Source organism: Mus caroli, unplaced genomic scaffold (genome assembly GCF_978045245.1).
Source record: "Mus caroli unplaced genomic scaffold, Mus_caroli_1 scaffold_16, whole genome shotgun sequence".
Lineage (NCBI taxonomy): Eukaryota > Metazoa > Chordata > Mammalia > Rodentia > Muridae > Mus > Mus caroli.
The window spans coordinates 60,379,216-60,403,160 of NW_028227271.1; positions in this window are offsets into that span (position 1 = coordinate 60,379,216).

The following is a 23,945-nucleotide window of genomic DNA, read 5'->3' on the forward strand; positions in this document are numbered from 1 at the left end:
AAGCCACAATAATTAAAATTTAATCAAAGGGATATCTTTAATCCCTTATACTTTGCATTCTTATAAAAAAGAGAAACCTTAGTCACGTGGCCATGGAGAGAAAGGAAAGTACGAAAATACATGACAAAATTTGTCAACTATATGCTCTAGAAAGATTTCAGAGGAAAACTTCCATCCAATGTTAGTCACAGTTATCATGCCCATATATACGAGCAAATACATTTCTATTATCTAAGCTCCCTAGATTGTTTTACTTAATTCTAGTATCCCTGGTTGATTAATATGAAAGGAAAGGAGTAGAAGCTGTAGAACGGGGTCGTAGCACATACTGTAAAAGAGCTGAAATAATTCCTGTCACCAGCTACACTTGTGTGCTAATCATAAAGTAACATGGGATTCTTATAACCTATAACTACAGTCAGTTCTAAATTGCATCTCAGCAATTTTTGGTAGAAATAGAATTCTTTGTTGAAGAGGTATCAGTCAGAATTGTATTGGTCTTTTTCTGACTGGAGCATTGCATTACATTGTAGATAGCTACATCTGAGCTTATTGATTTTAGACTTCTTCTACCTGACATCAATTCCCTTTTCTTTCCTTTAAATAAGTTTAAGAGAAACTTAAAACTTTCAAGGATAGAAAGTGTTTCTTTTTTTTAATAACCTGGTCATTTATGGAATTAATTATATAAGTATATAAGTCAGTGATGTAGCTTATTCAGGACACCTAAAGCATATTTCTTAAGAGTTTATTCTATAGCCCAAGTTTATGTGTTGAATTAGCATAGTAGAATGGCAATTTTAAATACATGGAAATCTTATGAGGGAGTATGAAACAATTTAAAAGTCTATGGGATATAAAACAATCTATAGTCCATTAAAATTCAATGTAAGTATTTTTATTTTTTTAAATAATTATTTTTAATTAATTATCTTTTTAGTTTTTGAGAAATTTATACACAAATGTGATATTTACAACATTTTCAATTCTCCTTTTTGCCCTCCAAGTCTATGTTCTTTTTTTTTTTTTAAAGATTCATTTATTTATTTATTATATGTAAGTACACTGTAGCTGTCTTCAGACACTCCAGAAGAGGGAGTCAGATCTCGTTATGGATGGTTGTGAGCCACCATGTGGTTGCTGGGATTTGAACTCCGGACCTTCAAAAGAGCAGTCAGGTGCTCTTACCCACTGAGCCATCTCACCAGCCCCCAACTCTATGTTCTTTTGATTGCCTCTCAGGTTAGTGATCTCTTCTCCTATAATTATTTTTGTTACACATCATATATGCATACATGTACAACTACTGAGATCTTTTAGTGTTGCTCTTATGTACATGTGTTTAGGACTGACCACCTATAGGACTGAAAACCTATGGGGGGCTTTTCCTAGAGCAGACTGTTTTCCCTCTCATAGCATCCCACCATTGCCTGTGTTTCCTATGAAATTCCCCCTTTCTACATTAACATGTCAGCTGCTATTGTCATTATGGAGATCTTGCTTATTTATGTAAGCATACTGTTGAGATTTCATGGGGACAGTATCCTGCCTAAAAGATAGTGAAACAGACCATGAGAGTCTAATGCCACATGTTCGCTCTTGTATTTTAGATTCTATCTCTGAATGTTGTGGATTTGAATAGGTAAGCTGAAGTATGTAACCAGTAAAGTGGAACATATCATAAAAGTGGAAGAGGCTTCTTATATGAGCTTCTAATTGAACATAAGTTTTATAGACTTCTTGAAGCTCTTAAAGGTGTAAAGGACTTCTCTTTACACCTTTATAAGAATCCTATATAGAAGAAAATTGAATAGAATCATTGTAAATTTTTATTGTAGAACTGATTGTATTTAATCTTTTGAATGGAGTTAGGTATCTTGACCTGCTTGATATTGTCTTTTCAAAAACAAGATATTATGACTTTCTGTTTCTACCAAATGATAACTTCCATTCATTCAATGTCTATTTGTTTAAACATTCTATTTCTAAACCCTTGTGATCGCTTCAATTTAGATATTAATGTCTACATTAATATCTATATTTCCTGACATTTTACAGTCAGGAAAATAAAAGAAAACCACTAAGATAATTAAAGTGTGGTTAAGTAGTAGAAGCAGTATAGATAAGTTGCCTGGATAACTTCTTTTCTCTAAAGAGAATAGAACTTATTTTATTCAATAGCTACATGAAGCTTTCAGCAGGAGAATGCAATGGAGAAAAAAAAATTTGTGAAGACACAGAAAAATTATAATATTGATTATATAGGTAAAAATCAATATTAACAGAGTATCAAAAATTTGAAGTCACAAGAAAACCAAGATTAGATAATATATATATATATATATATATATATATATATATATATATATATATATATATATATATTTAAAGGTTTGTGGAGGGGTAACATGAAAGGGGGATATCATTTGAAATGTAAATGATTAAAATGATTAGTAAAAAAGAGAGAAAGTGGTTTTAGTATTCAAGAAGCCACTTATACTCTGAGAGAGAAAATGTGTGCTAGTATTTGTAGGGCTATACAGCTGAATGATAAAATGGTAAAAACATTGCAGGCATTATTGTAGAGAATAATATGGTGAGGAGCCATGAGGCATGTGACAAATCAGAAATGAGAAGCTTAGATCAATATGTAACAGTGTCTTTGGTGAATTTGGGGTGAATATAGTGATACATAGAACATGGATGTAAGTGGCTACATAATGAGGGTAGTCAGAGACTGAGGTTAGAGACTAGTCAACCTGAGGGGATTATCTATTCAACATTAACAATTTCTATCTAGAAAGTAGAGGCCTACAGTATGGCATAACATCCTAAACTGATTTTGAATGACAGAATAGATGTATTTATCAGTACTTTTGAGCACATATGATTTTCAGACCCTGTGTTTAGTAACTGAAGGTCAGGAAGGAACAAGAGAGATCTGGTTCCTCTTCAACCTCCAAGTCTTATGTAAGCTATCATAAACTTTCATGCGTTAATTTTTCTCATTCTGAACACTGATTTGTTTTGAGAGGATCTGGGGATTAAAAGCAGAGCCCTGTACTCTTGATCTATATTTCCAAGTCTTGCACAGGATTTTGGTATTTTTGTCTTCTTAATAGGAAGAATACCTTGTTATGGTCGAGCCATGTCTCCAGCCCATAGTATGTTGTTATATACACTTAAAGTTCCAACAGTTTGAGAATAATTTTTGTTAGTTTGAATATATATAAATATACTTATAGTATGCCTATATCTATATTTTACTATATAGAAAATATTTTTTTAAAAATGAATGCATCATTTCTCTAAAAGTGAATCTTCCCCTTCTTTACCTCAATAAACTCTCACATAGTTTTAAATGATTAAAAACACACTTAAGACAAAATTCATTCATTTTTCTTTCTGTGCTTAAAAAGCTGTAACTAATTGCATTGAATATGTAGTTTTTAGTTTGAAAACCCCCTTAGATTTACTAGTGTATTCAGAGGTGTGTATTATAAGCTTCATAACTACATCCCCTAAACTGCTACTCTGGTTTTCACAATGTTTGAAATGATTGATTTTAAAATGGAGACATTGAATTTTGTAAATCACTCATAATGCATTTTAAAATCATGTTACAGTATTTTAACTCATTCTTTAGAATTTTTCCTATTCTTTTGGTTGCCAGCCTCTAACAACTGAGCCAGCTCTCCAGCCCACTCTGCCTACATTTTGCAGTGTATTTCAAAACACAACCAGGGAAAGTTTGTCTTAATAACTATGTAAGTAAATAAGAGCTTTAGGAGTTTGTTACAGTAGTGATTTCTTGAGTGCTAATATTGATTTCAAGCTATGTGAAAGTTTATATGTTTCTAGTGTCACAGTTTTCTTGAAAAGTATGTTCACAAAGGCCTGTGACTATTATACAGCCTTATATTAGCTGATCTGAGACTATGTAGAACTGGTCTTCAAGCGGCTTCAAATACATACAGCAAACAGTGAACCCTAGAAACTGAGCTTTGAATATTATGGATATTATGCAGAATTTACCTATTTTAAGAACTTTAATAATCCTAGGCTTAAAAGAGCATCTTTAACCTTAATTTTATTTATAGCTTAACCTTGAACTTTTAATGAAAGTCTCCAAAAGAATATGTAATGTGAGAATCATTGCTTCTGGATACAATTTCCTAGTAAGAAAATTTGGGAAGAAGTCCAATTACAGTGTGTAAAAGTATAAAACCCCAGGATAGAATACATGACATGTAAATATAGAATAAATGGTGGTGATGGAAACAGTAGCAACATATAAGCCAGACAGCATATGTTTTATATCATTATTATAATTATCTGGGGTCTTATCATAGAGGAAGTTTCAATACAACATAAATATCTAGGTTGTATGTGAATTAAGACTGTTTTTGTAGCTCAGATTTACTAATTCTCTGGGACTTAGTATGTTCTCTGTAGTTCAGTAGATTAGAACCTTAAATCATAGTTAGTTCACAAAAAACTTTGAGTAATATCCTTAAATAAATGATTTTTTTTTCTTTTTTTGAGACAGAGGCTCATTATGTAGCCTTGGTTAGCCTAGAGCTTGTTATGTAGACCCAGATGACCAAAAATCTGCCTACTTCTGCCTCCCGAGTTCTGGGATTAAAGATGTGCTTCATCATGCCCAGCAGGATTTATCTTTAAATTATTTTTAAGAAATATTCTAGGAAAAGGAAATTCTACAATCTCTTTGTTAAGGAGAAGAGTCTCCATTATTCTGAAGTCTTGACTCATCTCGAGTGCTATTGGGATTTGTGAATGTTCTGTTGCTCGTTGTTCTTATAGTACTCAAATTGAAGTGGTGTTGTTTACTATTAGTTTGGGGATATGAACCAAAATAATGTGTATAAATTTGTTACAGTAAGTGAACCTGCATGTAGGATGCACTGGGGTCCTTGAGGGTATCATACTGGGATCAAGTATCACTCACTCACACATTTAGGAAAATGTTTTCTCCTGTGCTGTTTCTTCACTTTCTTCTAGGGCATTCACTGCATGTCTGTTTCAAACAGAGCCAGCATGCTTCTAGGTGTGAGACAACAGTAAGAAAAACTTGACGATTACACCCTTTTCAGGGAAACAGAAAAGGTATGTGCCACAGACTTTTGCTCATATTAAAGACCCTTGTGAGCACAAGATGAGATGAGAAAAGTCAGTTTTCTGGGAAGCCTTGGCTTGAAGTTTCTGTTTCAATATAAAAAAGAGATATTGAGGTTTTGGGTGGTGAGGAGTCTTTTCTTAGAGTTCAGGACTCTCCCCATCTGTGTATACAGCACTTTAGAATAAACAATAATCTAGTCTCTCAGTAATGAACAAGTACATCCTTGAAGAACAGAGCAACAGTTGCAATGGACACTTGGAAACCATGAGTTTTCATGAATGTTGAAGGTAGACATATTATTTGAGGACTCTGATTCTATAATTTTCTTAGAAAAAAGAAGCATCTTGAACATCCTAACTTTGACTTTAAAGTAATAAAATGTTCAGTTGTTTGGAAATGCTTTTATTAAAGACATATACTATTTAAATTTTTAAATTTAGTGGAAACTACTAATATAAAGAGTTATAGCATTCAGTAATTGAGATTTTTTTTGATACACCAGTGTTTACCTTTGTAAGAAAGCAATTTGTAAGACATTATTTTTGTTCTTATTTGTAGAAGTCACCTGTTGCATATAAATCCTTTTCAGTTAGAGACAAGTAACTTGGATATGTTATTTCCAAGTAGATTGTATACATGATCTATCCCCATCTTGCGGACTGGACTGAGTCGGTCCTTCAACTCTCGGGGAACTAGGATTTTGGTATTCAGGTGGACAAGGAGTCAGCGGGATGACAAACAGATGCAAACACAAGGGAGTGTTGATCTGAATGTAATTTCTCAAAGCGAGCATCAGACTTACAATGCAGAAGAAAATAAGGAAGTTAGGTGACACATCAGCAAAGGTACATTGAGATTACCGGATGCCTAATGATTCTTTACACAAAACAGAAGAATGCTTCTAATTAGGGAGTTCTGCTCTAGCTAAACTCATGAATAATGCAATACTTTAGTTACTCCTTAAACCATACCCTGATCTTCTTCCTAAATCATTGTAAATTCCTGTATATGGGAGTGACTTGGCTGTCATTCTAAGTGATTTTGTGGGGAACTTTCTTCTATTAAGTAATGTAGTCTGTCATGCATAACTATAATAAGAATTCTAAACTTACTTTGCTAAGCTTGCCCTGAAATTTCTAACTCTATGTAGTAGATAGTAATGCCTGATTTCTTTCACTATCTCTCTCTCAGTACTGGAGGCAATTCTAAATGTTACTGAATAGGTAAAATTCTTACTGAATTCCAAAGCCAGGGTCGGTTCCAGGACTGCCTAGGATTGTGGTGAAGGACAGGAAGCAAGTTCAATTTAGCTTAGGTGTTTGACAAATCATTGCTTGGAGGCACCTATAGTAAAACAATACTGAAAGAAAGCACACAGATCCTTTCACCTCAACTAACTCAAGGACAAGTTTGGAGCATTTGTGTTACAAGATGCTAACACTCCAGGAGTCTAAGTTTCCGTGAAACATTTTGCCTCGGAACTGCATCCCATCTTTTGGAACTGCCACGTGGTTTTTATTGGAGTGGGTGTGGCATCATCTTTCTACCGTTTATACTTATCTAATATATATATATGTATATATATATATATATATATATATATACATATATATATATATATATGCTATTTTGTTTTATTTGTCTTAAGCACTTTTTTAAAAAATTAAAATGAGACAAAGAGTCTAAGCTTCATAAAGGCAATTCAGGAAATAAGACAAAACAAGAGGAAAAGGAAAAAAAAAAAGAACAACTCATGAATCAATTTGAAAATCACCAACCATGTACAAAGGCAATTCAAACTGGTATGCTACCTGTTGTAATGTACCAGTAATAAAAATAAAATGATGGTTTAGATATTGTCATTTTATAGTTAATTATATTATTTTGAAGAATCATTTTCTTTTATTAAAAATAGATTATTTAATCAAACAATATATCCTGATTATAGTTTCCACTCCTCGACTTTTCCTACCTCCTCTCCTGTCACAATTAATATTAATATAAATGTATGCAGTAAATTAATACAGCAGCTGTTTTTCTTTATCCTAACTAATTCCCCAAAAACAAGAGAGAAAGAGAGAGAGAGAGAGACAGAGAGAGACAGAGACAGAGAGACAGAGAGACAGAAAGAGATAGAGAGTGAGAAAGAGAGACAGAAAGACAGAGAGAAAGAGAGACAGAGACAGAGACAGAGACAGAGAGAGAGAGAGAACTATTGAATCAAGCCTTACAGCAATACCTAGGCAGTCATTGATTTATTTTAATCCTCTAAACTAATCTGGTCACCCCTCAGTCAAAATCCCTGAGATACTTGCATTTTAGTATTGGTATGATTCTCTGGGCTTCAGATGTATTTTCACATAATGTCTCTCTTCTCCTTTGTGACTGAATCTCCTTATTCTTCTCCCACCACCTCCCCTATCCTTGGCTGGTGGAAGTCCCTCTCTATTCTCTATTCTATCCAGCCATAGGTTGATCAGCTTTTATTGACAAGGCAGAGAATAAATGGAAAGCATTTTTCACACAAACATGAGACAGGACACTCTTGATATAAGCATTACAATGCCTAGTCAGGATTGAAACAAGATACAAAGGCAGTGAAATCAGCATTTGAATAACACAAGGATAATCTTTACACAGTGCACAGGCACATTATGCCTATACCTTCTCTTCAACATCCACTCCCTTTCTGTTTTTCATTAAAGAAATTCTAAGAAGTTCTATGAAGCCACAATTACTCTGGAACCTATACCACATAAGAACCAAAACAAAAAAGAGAACTTCAGGCCAATCTTGCTTATGAATATTGATGCAAAAATACTCAATAAAATTATTGCAAATCGAATCCATGAACACATCAAAACCATCATTCATCACAATCAAGTAGGCTACATCCCAGGGATGCAAGGTTTGTTTAATATATGAAAATCCATTAATGTAATCCACTGTATAAACAAACTCAAACAAAAAAAATCACATGATCATCTCCTTAGATGCAGAAAAAGCATTTGACAAAATATAACACCCCTTCATATTAAAAGTATTGGAGAGATCAGGAATTCAAGGTCCATACCTAAACATAATAAAAGCAATTGACTGCAAACCAATACCCAGTATTAAATTAAATGGAGACATAGTTGAAGCAACCCCACTAAAATTGGAGACAAGAAAGGATGCCCATTCTCCTCATACCTATCTAATATAGTACTCGAAGTGCTAGCTAGAATAATAAGACAATAAAAAGAGATCAAGGGGATACAAATTGGCAAAGAAGAAATAAAGGTATCACCATTGGCAGATGATATGAAAGTATAAATAAGTGACCCCAAAAATTCTACCAGAGAACTTTGCAAGCTAATAAACAACTTCAGCACAGTGGCCAGATATAAAATTAACTCAAATAGATCATTAGCCTTTCTTTATACAAATGATAAACAGGCTGAGAAAGAAGTTAGGGAAATGATTCCCTTCACAATAGCCACAAATAGTATAAGATATCTTGGGATAACTCTAACCAAACAAGTGAAAGACCTGTATGACAATAACTTCAAGTCTCTCTAGAGAGAAATAGAAAAAGATCTCTGAAAATGGAGAGATCTCCCATGCTCACGGATTGGCAGAATTAACATATAAACACGAATAATCGTTTATTGGGTCTCACTTTGTCCCTCAGCAGGCCACTTAGACAGCAATTATTTTAAGTGCATGATTCACTGCTGATCTTAACTAAGGATTAAACTCAGTATTTGGTATATAAATTGATTTTCAGTTATAGTAAAGTAGAATAAAAGAGAAAGCCTGATGGAGAAGATTTATCTTTTATATTTTAATTCATTAAAATATTTCTGTGATGTGGGTTGAAGCCCGGATTTTGTGCTTGTTAGGCAAATGCTCCTTGTTTCTTACCTTAAAGAAAGATTTTTGTTAAAATGCAGCTATTTTTCTGTAGCTCACATTTAAGAGATAGAAACTGAAGGTGGCCCACTATCAGATGAGTGATTCAGTTATTAATGTTTAGAGAACAAGTATGTTTTAAAAAATAACAAGTAGTTTCCAGTCATGTGAGAGTCAGTTTCTCTTGAAGTCTATATGAGGTACATGCTACTTTTTAAAGTTTTGATTTTTTAATAGCTAACATTAAAATGTGGCAGAAAAGGTAAATTGGTGACTGAATTTTAAGAAAAATTGTGTGTGTGTGTGTGTGTGTGTGTGTGTGTGAGGGAGAGAGACAGAGAGAGAGAAAAAGACAGACAGGAGAGAGAGAGAGAGATTGAGAGAGAGAGAGAGATTGAGAGAGAGAGCATGTTTTCTGGCTCACTGACCTCTGTTTTGCTAACTGTAGAATATAATTTCTCTCAGTCACTTCTCATTGCATTGAAAGGAGACTAGGTTGTACATGATTGTTCAATGTTATAATCCTAAACCAATAAATAATTTCAATATGCTACTTATAACTTTTATTTTTATAGCCCAAATTTAAAAGAAGACCAAGGGAATAAAAAAGATATTTTGAAGTGCTTTACCATGTAAAAAAAAAATTAAATGTCAAAATTAAATTCAATATTTAAATTGCTCTTATATTTACAAGTTGTGACTTTTTATAATTAAGTTAAATTTAGGACTATATGTGTCCCTATTTTTTCAATATCATTGAAATGCATTTTTCAAAAGAACAATGTCAATCTTAAGAGTACTTTTCTCAATTTCATTTGTAAAGGGGAAAATGAGACTTGGTGGTTATTTGTCATCAGACTGTAACATGGAAACAGACAAGAGCTAAGTACCGTTTTTTGACCTGTGAAGTAGTGGAAGGCACCTGGTGCCTTTCTTGCATGAAGTGTTTGTATTCCTAGATTTTTCCCTTCATGCAGAAGCACATCACAATACTTTCACATCTGCTCCCTTTTCACATCAGCTAAGCAGGAAGAATCACTGTCTATCCCCAGAGTCACTGGAAGACTCTTTCTAAGACAGTGTTGCACCTTTCTTCCTTCATCCACATGCCATTTTCTTCACACTGTGTCATGTGTCTTTGATAGGAAACACAAATTTCAGTTGGAGGTGAATAGTATACAAATATCAGAACTTATATCTGTAGATAGTGATAAAATTGTTGAATTATAAATTTGCTAGCAGTCTCTTTTTAAAATTATTTTATTACATATTTTCTTCATTTATATTTCAAATACTATCCCAAAAGTCTCCTATACCCTCCCCGAGCCCTGCTCCCCTACCCACCCATTCCCACTTCTTAGTTCTGGCATTCTCCTGTACTGGGGCATATAAAGTTTGCAAGACTAAGAGGCCTCTCTTCCCAATGATGGCCAATCGATTAGGCCATCTTCTGCTACATTTGTAGCTAGAGACACGAGCTCTGGGGGTACTGGTTAGTTCATATTGTTGTTCCACCTATAGAGTTACAGACCCCTTCAGTTCCTTGTGTATTTCCCATTGGGGGCCCCCATGTTCCATCCAATAGATGACTGTATGCATCCACTTCTGTATTTGCCAGGCACTGGCATAGCCACACAGGAGACAGCTATATCAGGGTCCTTTCAGCTGGAGGCCACCGGGGCCCTAGAGAACTCTCCATGCCGCAGGACCTCGGGGTCACGGGTGAGTGGAATGCAACATCAGCTAACAGTCTCTTAATATGAGTAGAAAATCGAAAGATGGCCTAGTCGGCCATCACTGGAAAGAGAGGCCCATTGGACTTGCAAACTTTATATGCCCCAATACAGGGGAATGCCAGGGCCAAAAGAATGGGAATGGGTGGGTAGGGAAGTGGGGTGGGGGTATGGGGGACTTTTGGGATAGCATTGGAAATGTAACTGAGGAAAATACATAATAAAAAAAAAAGAAAGAAAATTTAATCTGAATGGTCTTGATAAGACTGGCATCATTTCATAAAGTAATATTATTCTGTAATATTATCACCTTAGAACAGTTTCATAGCTTCATACTCTCTTTCTTTACATGGGGTATCTTAGGAATTTTATTGCTCTCAAGACAAACCATAACCACGGCAACTCTTAGAAATCCAAACATTTATTTGGGGTTGACTTATAGTTTCACAGGTTCAGTCCATTATCATAAGGGCAGGAAGCACAGCACTGTGCAGGCAGATGTGGGGCCAGAGGAGGTCAGAGTTCTACATATTGATCTAAAGGCAGCCGGGAGGAGACTAAATTTTCACAATGCTTAAAGCTTGAGTGTTCAGACTTCTAAGCCTACCCCCACAGTGACACAATTCCTCCAACAAGGTCATGTCTACAACAAGGCCACACCTCCTTATAGTGCTATTCTCCATGGGCCAAACATTCAAACACATGAGTCTATAGAGGCAAAACATATCCAAACCACTACATTCCACTCACTGGCCGCATGGAATCGTAGATATAAACTGATGCAAAATGCACTAAATCCAATTTCAAAAGTCCTCATAATCTATCACACTCTCAACACTGTTTAAAAGTTCAAAGTTCAAAGTGTCTTCTGAGATTCAGGCAATCTCTTAACTATTATCCCTTATAGAATCAAAATTAAAAGCATATTATATACTTGCAACATACTATGACACAGGATATACATTACCTTTCCAAAACACAGAGAAGGGAAAACTGGGAGAAATACTGGACCAAAGCAAGAAGAAAAACTAGCAAGGTAAACTCCAAACTCTGCATCTCCATGTTTGATGTCAAATTGCTCTTCAGATATCCAACTTCTTTTATCTTTGTTAACTGCAGCACACTTTCTGCTCCTGGGCTAGTTCCCCTCTCTGTTATAAGCTTTCCTTGGTAGGTAGCCCATGGCTCTCTCATCTCTAACCTCTTGGGGTCTCCCAGGCGATCTGAACTTTACCTTCACAGCTTATGAAACAGAGCTGCTGATTTTTGAGACTGCTGGTGAGTGGAACACAGCTTCTGCTCCAGTCCAATCACACGGGACCTGAGACTGCTTTGGTTGGGGAGGCAAAAATCCTGCCTGAGTAGGGCCACAAGCCTCTTCCAGTCAGAACAGCACCGGGGTAGCTAGGGCGCAGGGTCAGCTGACACTCGCCAACTACCCACAACACCCGTCACAGGATCTTAAGACTTCTGGAGAGTGGAACACAGCTTCTGCTCCAATTCAATTGCGCGAGGGACCTGAGACTGCATTAGTTAGGGAAACAGAAAACCGGCCTGAGTAGGGCCACAGGCCTCTTCCGGCCTGAACAGCACTGGGGGAGCTAGAGCACAGGGTCAGCTGACACCCGCCAGCTACCCACGACCCCCGCCACAGGATTTTGAGACTGATGGTGTGTGGAACACAGCTTCTGCTCCAATCTTTAAACAGTGACAATGACAACAACTAACCCCAGAGATTACCAGATGGCGAAAGGTAAACGTAATAATCTTACTAACAGAAACCAAGACCACTCACCATCATCAGAACCCAGCACTCCCACTTCGCCTAGCCCAGGGCACCCAAACACACCGGAAAAGCTAGACACGGATCTAAAAGCATATCTCATGATGATGGTAGAGGACATAAAGAAGGACTTTAATAACACACTTAAAGAAATACAAAGGAACACTGGTAAACAGGTGGAAGACATTAAAGAGGAAGCACAAAAATCCCTTAAAGAATTGCAGGAGAACACTGCTAAAGAGTTACAAATCCTTAAAGAAAAACAGGATAACACAATCAAACAGGTAGAAGTCCTTAAAGAAAAACAGGAAAACACATCCAAACAGATGATGGAAATGAACAAAACCATACTAGACCTAAAAAGGGAAGTAGACACAATTAAGAAAACCCAAAATGAGGCAACACTGGAGATAGAAACCCTAGGAAAGAAATCTGGAACCATAGATACAAGCATCAGCAACAGAATACAAGAGATGGAAGAGAGAATCTCAGGTGCAGAAGATTCCATAGAGAACATCGGCACAACAATCAAGGAAAATGTAAAATGCAAAAAGATCCTAACTGAAAACATCCAAGAAATACAGGACACAATGAGAAGACCAAACCTACGGATAATAGGAGTGGATGAGAATGAAGATTTTCAACTCAAAGGACCAGCAAACATCTTCAACAAAATTATAGAAGAAAACTTCCCAAATCTAAAGAAAGAGATGCCCATGAACATACAAGAAGCCTACAGAACTCCAAATAGACTGGACCAGAAAAGAAATACCTCCCGACACATAATAAATAGAACAACAAATGCTCTAAATAAAGACAGAATACTAAAAGCAGTAAGAGAAAAAGGCCAAGTAACATATAAAGGCAAGCCTATCAGAATTACACCAGATTTTTCACCAGAGACTATGAAAGCCAGAAGATCCTGGACAGATGTTATACAGACACTAAAAGAACACAAATTCCAGCCCAGGCTACTATACCCAGCCAAACTCTCAATTAACATAGATGGAGAAACCAAAGTATTCCACGACAAAACCAAATTCACACATTATCTCTCCACGAATCCAGCCCTTCAAAGGATAATAACAGAAAAAAACCAATACAAGAACAGGAACCACACCCTAGAAACAACAAGAAGGTAATCCCTCAACAAACCTAAAAGAAGACAGCCACAAGAACAGAATGCCAACTTTAACAACAAAAATAACAGGAAACAACAATAACTTTTCCTTAATATCTCTTAATATCAATGGACTCAACTCCCCGATAAAAAGACATAGACTAACAAACTGGCTACACAAACAAGACCCAACATTTTGCTGCTTACAAGAAACTCATCTCAGAGAAAAAGATAGACACTACCTCAGAATGAAAGGCTGGAAAACAATGTTCCAAGCAAATGGTAGGAAGAAACAAGCTGGAGTAGCCATTCTAATATCTGATAAGATTGACTTCCAACCCAAAGTCATTAAAAAAGACAGGGAGGGACACTTCATACTCATCAAAGGTAAAATCCTCCAAGAGGAACTATCAATCCTGAATATCTATGCTCCAAATACAAAGCAGCCACATTCATTAAAGAAACTTTAGTAAACTCAAAGCACACATTGCAACTCATACAATAATAGTGGGAGACTTAAACACACCACTTTCACCAATGGACAGATCGTGGAAACAGAAACTAAACAGGTACACAGTGAAACTAACAGAAGTTATGAATCAAATGGATCTGGCAGATATCTACAGAACATTCTATCCTAAAACAAAAGGATATACCTTCTTCTCAGCACCTCATGGTACCTTCTCCAAAACTGACCACATAATTGGTCACAAAACAGGCCTCAACAGATACAAAAATATTGAAATTGTCCCGTGCATCCTATCAGATCACCATGGACTAAGGCTGATCTTCAATAACAAAATAAATAATAGAAAGTCAACATTCACATGGAAACTGAACAACACCCTTCTCAATGATACCTTGGTCAAGGAAGGAATAAAGAAAGAAATTAAGGACTTTTTAGATTTCAATGAAAAGAAGCCACAACATACCCAAACTTATGGGATGCAATGAAAGCATTTCTAAGAGGAAAACTCATAGCTCTGAGTGCCTCCAAAAGGAAACTAGAGAGAGCACACATTAGCAGCTTGACAACATACCTAAAAGCACTAGAACAAAAGGAAGCATATCCACACAAGAGGAGTAGACGGCAGGAAATAATCAAACTCAGGGGTGAAATCAACCAAGTGGAAACAAGAAGAACTATTCAAAGAATCAACCAATCAAGGAGCTGGTTCTTTGAGAAAGTCAACAAGATAGATAAACCCTTAGCCAGACTCACTAGAGGGCACAGGGAAAGCATCCTAATTAACAAAATCAGAAATGAAAAAGGAGACATAACAACAGATCCTGAAGACATCCAAAACACCATCAGATCCTTCTACCAAAGGCTATACTCAACAAAACTGGAGAACCTGGAAGAAATGGAGAAGTTCCTAGACAGATACCAGGTACCAAAGGTGAATCAAGATCAGGTTAATTATCTAAACAGCCCTATATCCCCCAAAGAAATAGAAGCAGTCATTAATAATCTCCCAACTAAAAAAAGCCCAGGACCAGATGGTTTAGTGCAGAGTTCAATCAGACCTTCAAGGAAGATCTAATCCCAGTTCTTCACAAACTATTCCACAAAATAGAAACTGAAGGTACTCTACCCAACTCATTCTATGAAGCCACAATTACTCTGATACCTAAACCACAAAAACACCCAAAAAAGATAGAAAACTTCAGAACAATATCCATTCTGAATATTGATGCAAAAATACTCAATAAAGTTCTTGCTAACCGAATCCAAGAACACATCAAAACAATCATCCATCCTGACCAAGTAGGTTTCATCCTAGGGATGCAGGGATGGTTCAATATACGGAAATCCATCAATGTAATCCAGTATATAAACAAACTCAAAGACAAAAACCACATGGTCATCTCTTTAGATGCGGAAAAAGCATTTGACAAGATCCAACACCCATTCATGATAAAAGTCTTGGAAAGATCAGGAATTCAAGGCCCATACCTAAACATGATAAAAGCAATCTACAGCAAACCAGTAGCCAACATCAAAGTAAATGGTGAGAAGCTTGAAGCAATCCCTCTAAAATCAGGGACTAGACAAGGCTGTCCACTTTCTCCATACCTATTCAACATTGTACTTGAAGTCCTAGCCAGAGAAATTCGACAACAAAAGGAGATCAAAGGGATACAAATTGGAAAAGATAAAGTCAAAATATCACTTTTTGCAGATGATATGATAGTATATATAAGTGACCCTAAAAATTCCACCAGAGAACTCCTAAACCTGATAAACAGCTTCGGTGAAATAGCTGGATATAAAATTAACTCAAAGATATCAATGGCCTTTCTCTACACAAAGAATAAACAGGCTGAGAAAGAAATTAGGGAAACAACACCCTTCTCAATAATCACAAATAATATAAAATATCTTGGCATGACTCTAACTAAGGAAGTGAAAGATCTGTATAATAAAATCTTCAAGTCTCTGAAGAAAGAAATTATAGAAGATCTCAGAAGACGGAAAGATCTCCCATGCTCATGGATTGGCAGGATCAACATTGTAAAAATGGCTATCTTGCCAAAAGCAATCTACAGATTCAATGCAATCCCCATCAAAATTCCAACTCAATTCTTCAACGAATTAGAAAGTGCAATCTGCAAATTCATCTGGAATAACAAAAAACCTAGGATAGCAAAAACTCTTCTCAAGGATAAAAGAACCTCTGGTGGAATCACCATGCCGGACCTAAAGCTTTACTACAGAGCAATTGTGATAAAAACTGCATGGTACTGGTGTAGTGACAGACAAATAGACCAATGGAATAGAATTGAAGACCCAGAAATGAACCCACACACCTACGGTCACTTGATCTTCGACAAGGGAGCTAAAAACTTCCAGTGGAAGAAAGACAGCATTTTCAACAAATGGTGCTGGCACAACTGGTTGTTATCATGTAGAAGAATGCGAATCAATCCATTCCTATCTCCTTGTAATAAGGTCAAGTCTAAGTGGATCAAGGAACTTCACATAAAACCAGAGACACTGAAACTTATAGAGGAGAAAGTGGGGAAAAGCCTTGAAGATATGGGCACAGGGGAAAAATTCTTGAATAGAACAGCAATGGCTTGTGCTGTAAGATCGAGAATTGACAAGTGGGACCTCATGAAACTGCAAAGCTTCTGCAAGGCAAAAGACACCATCAATAAGACAAAAAAACCACCAACAGGTTGGGAAAGGATCTTCACCTATCCTAAATCATATAAGGGACTAATATCCAATATATATAAAGAACTCAAGAAGGTGGACTCCAGAAAGTCAAATAACCCCATTAAAAAATGGGGCTCAGAACTGAACAAAGAATTCTCACCTGAGGAATACCGAATGGCAGAGAAGCACCTGAAAAAATGTTCAACATCCTTAATCATCAGGGAAATGCAAATCAAAACAACCCTGAGATTCCACCTCACACCAGTCAGAATGGCTAAGATCAAAAATTCAGGTGACAGCAGATGCTGGCGGGGATGTGGAGAAAGAGGAACACTCCTCCATTGTTGGTGGGATTGCAAGCTTGTACAACCACTCTGGAAATCAGTCTGGTGGTTCCTCAGAAAATTAGACATAGTACTACCGGAGGATCCAGCAATACCTCTCGTGGGCATATATCCAGAAGATGTCCCAACCGGAAAAAGGACACATGCTCCACTATGTTCATAGCAGCCCTATTTATAATAGCCAGAAGCTGGAAAGAACCCAGATGTCCCTCAACAGAGGAATGGATACAGAAATTATGGTACATTTACACAATGGAGTACTACTCAGCTATTAAAAAGAATGAATTTATGAAATTCCTAGCCAAATGGATGGACCTGGAGGGCATCATCTTGAGTGAGGTAACACAATCACAAAAGAACTCACACAATATGTATTCACTGATAAGTGGATATTAGCCCAAAACTTAGGATACCCAAGATATAAGATATAATTTGCTAAACGCATGAATCTCAAGAAGAATGAAGACCAAAGTGTGGACAATGTGCCCCTTCTTAGAATTGGGAACAAAACACCCATGGAAGGAGTTACAGAGACAAAGTTCGGAGGTGTGATGAAAGGATGGACCATTTAGAGACTGCCGTATCTAGGGATCCATCCCATAATCAGCTTCTAAAAGCTGACACCATTGCATACACTAGCAAGATTTTGCTGAAAGGACCCAAATATAGCTGTCTCTTGTGAGACGATGCTGGGGCCTAGCAAACACAGGAGTGGATGCTCACAGTCAGCTATTGGATGTATCACAGGGCTCCCAATGGAGAAGCTAGAGAAAGTACCCAAGGAGCTAAAGGGATCTGCAACCCTATTGTTGGAACAACATGATGTACTAACCAGTACCCTGGAGCTCTTGTCTCTAGCTGCATATGTATCGAAAGATGGCCTAGTCGGCCATCAATGGAAAGAGAGGCCCATTGGACTTGCAAACTTTATATGCCCCAATATAGGGGAATGCCAGGGCCAAAAGAATGGGAATGGGTGGGTATGGAATTGGGGGGCGCTCTGGGGGACTTTTGGGATAGCATTCGAAATGTAATTGAGGAAAATATGTAATAAAAATATTAAAAATTAAAAAAAAAGAAAGAAACAGAGCTGCTGCTGCTACTGTTCTCGGTTGCCTGTCATACTGGAATCTCTAATACACTGGAGTCTTCTGCTACAGATGGCATGTAGTTTCAAAAATAGCCTCTCCTAGGCTTTCTTCATGGTGACAAGTCTTGACTAATTTGCAGAGGCTGAACCTGTACCAGTGTCCTCTCCTGGCCTCTCACACCCAAAGCTTTGGCTTCTCTCCATGACCCCTTCATGCCTTCAAAACAAGTACTACCTATGTGACTCCTACACATGACTAATCTGGCTGCCAGAATAAGGTACATCCTTGGCCACCTCACACAATGACCTTTCTAGTCCTTCATGCAAGGATACCCTGCCACAGACCTGGACTCATTGACCTTCCTTTGCTCTGAGGGAAATTCTTTCCTTGATTTTAAAGCCAGAACCATGTGGCCAAAGCTGCCAAGTTCTGCTGCTTGCTGGGACTGGAACATCTCCCATTCATTTAATTACATCTTCACCAGATTTCTGTTTTTCGTTGTGGTTCCATTTCTTTGTATCTTCCCGTGGCATATCCAGGCACTGCTGTACACCATGTATAGAAGAAAGGAGCAGAGCCAAATTCCACAGTCTCTGTCTTCCCTTGGCATGTCCAGGCCACAAAGCACACTAGTTGGGAAAGGATAAATCAAGTCCAAAATGGGTGGGTCAGCAGGAACCTGGTCCACCAGTGAATGCCACAGGAGGGGGTGGGGAAATCTCTAGATTTCAGTATTATAGTTTTTAGTATTACAGGTCTTTTAGAAAACACCATGTGCTCATACACTTATTCAGGGTATATCAAGGGCTAAAAATATGAACCTTGAAATGTGGGAAGGGGTTCTTTTTAGGGTGAAGTTTCACTGACTGAGGTTTAAGATTATGGGCATACCTCATTTGCATGGAGATACATTCTAGGAATTGAAGCTATAATTTTGCTAAGGATTATGTGACGTTCCTCAGGTAGAAGACTGGGGTTAGGTTCCTCTAATCAGGCGGAGAAGAGGTAGCCTCTCAAAGAAAGCGGAGTCCTTCATTTTGTGCTAAGCTCAGAAAAGCTGTCTAGACATGATAGACTATAATCATAGTAGTGAGATATATCATTCCATGGTTTCCTTCAGTGACTAAGCTTGGCTGTCCCAGAACTTGCTCTGTGTGCTGACTTTGAACTCAGAGATCTACTTGCCTAGGTTTCTTGGAATTAAAGGCATGCACCTCCATGCCTAGATCTGAGATTTTCTTCATTTACTTTTCACAAGATCTTTATAAGTTCTGGATTGCAGTTCATTCCAGATATAGACAGGTTGACAAGAATAGCGATCACAATGTATCCCTTGTTAATTTCACATACAATAATATCTCCTTATGTCCAAATGAGAATGATAACCAGGTCATAGTAATACCCAATGTGATATAACTATCCTGTGTACAATTGCAAATGTATAAAAATAAGATTAGCTAGGTGGAATCTTGACCCGAGATCAAAACTCACTTAATTCCATTTAATATCCTTGAACACAGATTAGCTCCATTCCACTTCCTGGTGCCCCTTTAATCTTTTGAACCATACATTTTGTATGTTTTCTTTTCTAAACTTGCTACACTTGATCAAAATACTCTTCATAACAGTGAACCACAGGACAGAGTCTATGCTAGGGAGTTTTGAGATTTCCTTCCTCAATGCTGTTAATCTAAATTTCTTCACTGAGGTTTTAGCCTCGTGCAGACTTTTCAGATGAGGCTAAAAATCCAGGTAAATTCTTCACCAAAATATCATAAGACTGTTTGTCAATAAACAAAAATGTTTCTCCTCTGAAACCTCTTGAGCCAAGTCCCCATAATTTAAATCACCCTCAGTACAACTGCCTTTTATATTCCTACTAGTATGCCCCAAAAGCTCCACTTGAAGTGTTCCAGTGCTTTACTAAACCAAAGTACCAAAATCTACATTCCTCCAAACAAAAGCATGGTCAAGTCTATCACAATACCCCAGTCCCTGATACAAACTTCTGTCTAACAGTTTTATTGCTGTGAAGAAACACCATGACCAAGGCAACTCTTATAAAGGAAACATTTAGTTGGGGCTGACTTACAGCCTCACAAGGTTCAGTCCATTATCATAATGGCAGGAAGCACAGCACTGTGCAGGCAGATGTGGGGGCCAGAGGACGTCAGAGTTCTACATATTGATCTAAAGGCAACCAGGAGGAGACTGAATTTCCACACTGGCAGAGCTTGAAAATGGAGACCTCCAAGCCTCCCCCAACAATGAAACCCTTAGTCCAACAAGACCACACCTCCTCTAACAAGGCCACACCTCCCAACAAAGTCACACCTCCCCCATCAAGGCCACACTTCCTAATAGTGCCACTACTATGAGCCAAGCACTCAAACACATGAGTCTATGGGATCCAAACTAATCAAGCCACCACACTGGGTGACAGTGAACAACTCAATGGAAGATGCAGATTTTTGCTACCTATTTGGCCAGATAATAAGGAAGGAATGTGGTCCACCTACAGCCTGATATTTCTGCTTCAAACAATTCAAAGCCACGATTCACAAATTAAAAATGTAAAGAACACAGTAAGAGCACTGGTAGGTTGCCCATTCATCAATGGATAGCTCCACAGCTTTGTACACACAGGTATGAGAAGCACCAAATGAACTTTGTTGGCTAGATGAGGCAGAGACAGAGAGGCATAGGACATAAAGTTGTGAAGCAGATATGTCCAGATGATCTCTGTAGTTGGAAGCAAGACTGGGAGAATGGACATGATCAAAATACATTGTACATATGATTAAAATTCTCAAACAACAGATATAAGCGCTATCTTACAATATAAAGAACATAAAATGAAAGAAGTTTTCTTAAACTTGTGCTTATGGTTAAGTTAAAAATACATCTATATATTCAAACAAATTTGTATTATCTGGTGGTCACTTCTAAGGCAGTTTTATTTCTCAAAGACTTAAAGAGCTGAAGTTTTGTTTCTTGCTGTTTTAAAATACACTAGGGAATAATGTATTATATACTTGTTATATGTATCATTTAGTTTTAGTGATGATTGTATCACTTCCCTGGTTCTGTTGTACCTGACAATGGTTTATTTTTAAACTTTTATTTCTGTTTATGTGTGTGGGCATGTGCATGTTGCATGGAGATGCTTGTGGAATCCACAAGAGGGTTTCAAATTTCCTAGGGCTGGAGTTACAGGTAGTTGTGAGTGACTGCATGTGGATTCTGGGAACAGAACTCAGGTTCTTAGCAAAAACATTGCTCATTCTTTTCTCTTGAGCTGTCTGCACCACCATCACTCTGCTGTGTATTAGAGACAACTTACAGAACCTCCTTGGGAATCTGTCGTTATTACCAGACCTTGCTGATGTGAGTGGAGCCTAATGGTTTCATGTTGTAGTAAATATTTAATCTCAGTCAAGGGTATGTACCCTGATTTTGATCATTCATTTCCAAGATAAAAAACACAAAACTTTTATATTTCTAATATGCCTAAAACAGCACTGGAGTTGGGCAGATATGTACTCTCTAAGTCATTAGCATTTACTTCCCTATCAATATCCCAGAGTTATTTGCAATGTTTTATCTGGGAAGCTCTTAATTCTAATTGGCCAGCCCTCAGGGCCAAGTTTTCATGACTTGCCTACCCCATGGCATCTTTTCCTCTCTCCACCTTTTCCCTTCTCCCCTTCATGGTCTCTTAGACCCTAAGCCTAGGAACCCAAACCTGACCTATCTCTCTCCTACAGCTATAGGCTATAGGCATCTTTATTTACCAATCAGGCATAACTTGAAGCAGTGGTTACATAGCATCAGTTGTGTAATGCAGATTATCTTATCCCTGGGAGCAAACAGGGTTGCAACACTAATTTTGCTTTGAGCTCATTCTTTTTTGTAACACCAAGAGAGTGGGGAACACTGAAGTTAGGGACTTTGGTGTCTCCATCTGTCCACTGTTTCCTGGAGAAGAACAGAGACAATATTTCTCAGAGTTTGGGTTTGGTGCCTAGAACGTTAAGTCCTTTTTCTGCTTTTCATTGGGGGATCCTCTGCTTCAGATCTGGCCAGTGCTCTCTACTGCTACACCCTACCATTCACAGATTCTTGGTCAACTTACCCCTTCCACAGTTTAGTTTCATATTGAACTTCCTCTGCTCCAGAGACAAAAAACAGTCTTAAATGCTGGTACGTTAGCCAGGCTATCCCAGTCCCAAGACTTTAGATTTCTCAAAGAATTACAGTCCTCATAATCTACGAGGAAGGATCTAGCTTTTAAGGTGAGTGATTCATGGTGTTGAATGACTTCCATAGGTTGAATCAGCTTTGTCCTACTTTAAATTTCTTATTGGCCAGATACTTCACTGCTGGCATTACAATCTCTGAAATAAGAACTACAGGGATTGTGCCAGCCTAGAGGATGTAGCCCAGTTAGTTCTCCCTGACTTGTGATTTTGCTGTCACTGTTTTATTAATCAAAGCTTGCTCAATCAGCACTCTCTTACTGTCAACCTTTAATTCATCACAATCTGACACTTATTAAATGTACTTCAAAGTAAAGATGTTCTTTGCTTTATTGGGTTTACCCATTATTCTTTGTACATCATCAAGGTGCTTTACTCATATCTCAACTAACAGTTATGTCTTTGAAATATGTTTTTGTATATTTTCTAATTTATGCTCTCATTTTTCTTTGTATTAAAATGATTTCCAAGGAATTGAGCTATATTCTCCTTTGAAAGAATGATTGGGTCAGGCAGCTTAATTTGTCACTTCTTTTTGATATGTCTAGCATTTCCCTGGAGAACTTCCATGTCCTTTTCAGCCCACATGTTCCTACCCCTATGCCATAGTAAGTATTTTAGCCCAAATAATTCAAACTCAGCTTGTCCTTCCTAGGATAGCAACTTTCCATTAGCTACAATGATTGATTCATGGTTAATTTAGAGCAAAAGTAGGCCAATATTTTATTAAGCCAGTAGAAAGAATATTGTTATCTTTATTAGAGAAGCAATCTAAGAAATTGAGCAGAGATTGCTATGCCAAAGAAAAACCTCCTTTGGCTTCAATGATTGGTAGTGATTATATAATTTAAATTGTATGAAGAAATCATATATATAAAGATATATATATGCATATGTATACATATATATATCTTTAGTGTAAAGTTTAAAATATATTAAATAAATATAAGTGTCATAATGAAGACACTGAGCTTAATAACATTTATCATCATTTCTATAATATTTTCTCATATACACAAGATTCTCTAAACCATTAACACAAAGCTTTCCATTTTATGATGTTCAAAGAAACTTAAAGAGTGTTTCTGTTCTCTTGGAGGACAAAGAGACCTTGCTCTGGTAGTATTTTAGCTTAAGGTTTTGTTTTTGCTACAAATATAAGCATGTGAATGTCTTATATTATTGACTCAGATTTATTTATTTAATATAAAATTTTAGAACAGTGGGAAAGGCAATGTCTCAAATGACTACTTCCTTCACCATCTTCACCTCAATAGTTCATATTCTAAAAACCCTGACTCTGTTGATCTAGAATTTCTGTCTGCTAGGAAGCATGTGAGTGTTAGCTGTATTGAAGGAATTCACAAATTAACCATCCGTATCATGTTTTGGCATTTTACAAGGTTATTTTCTACCTC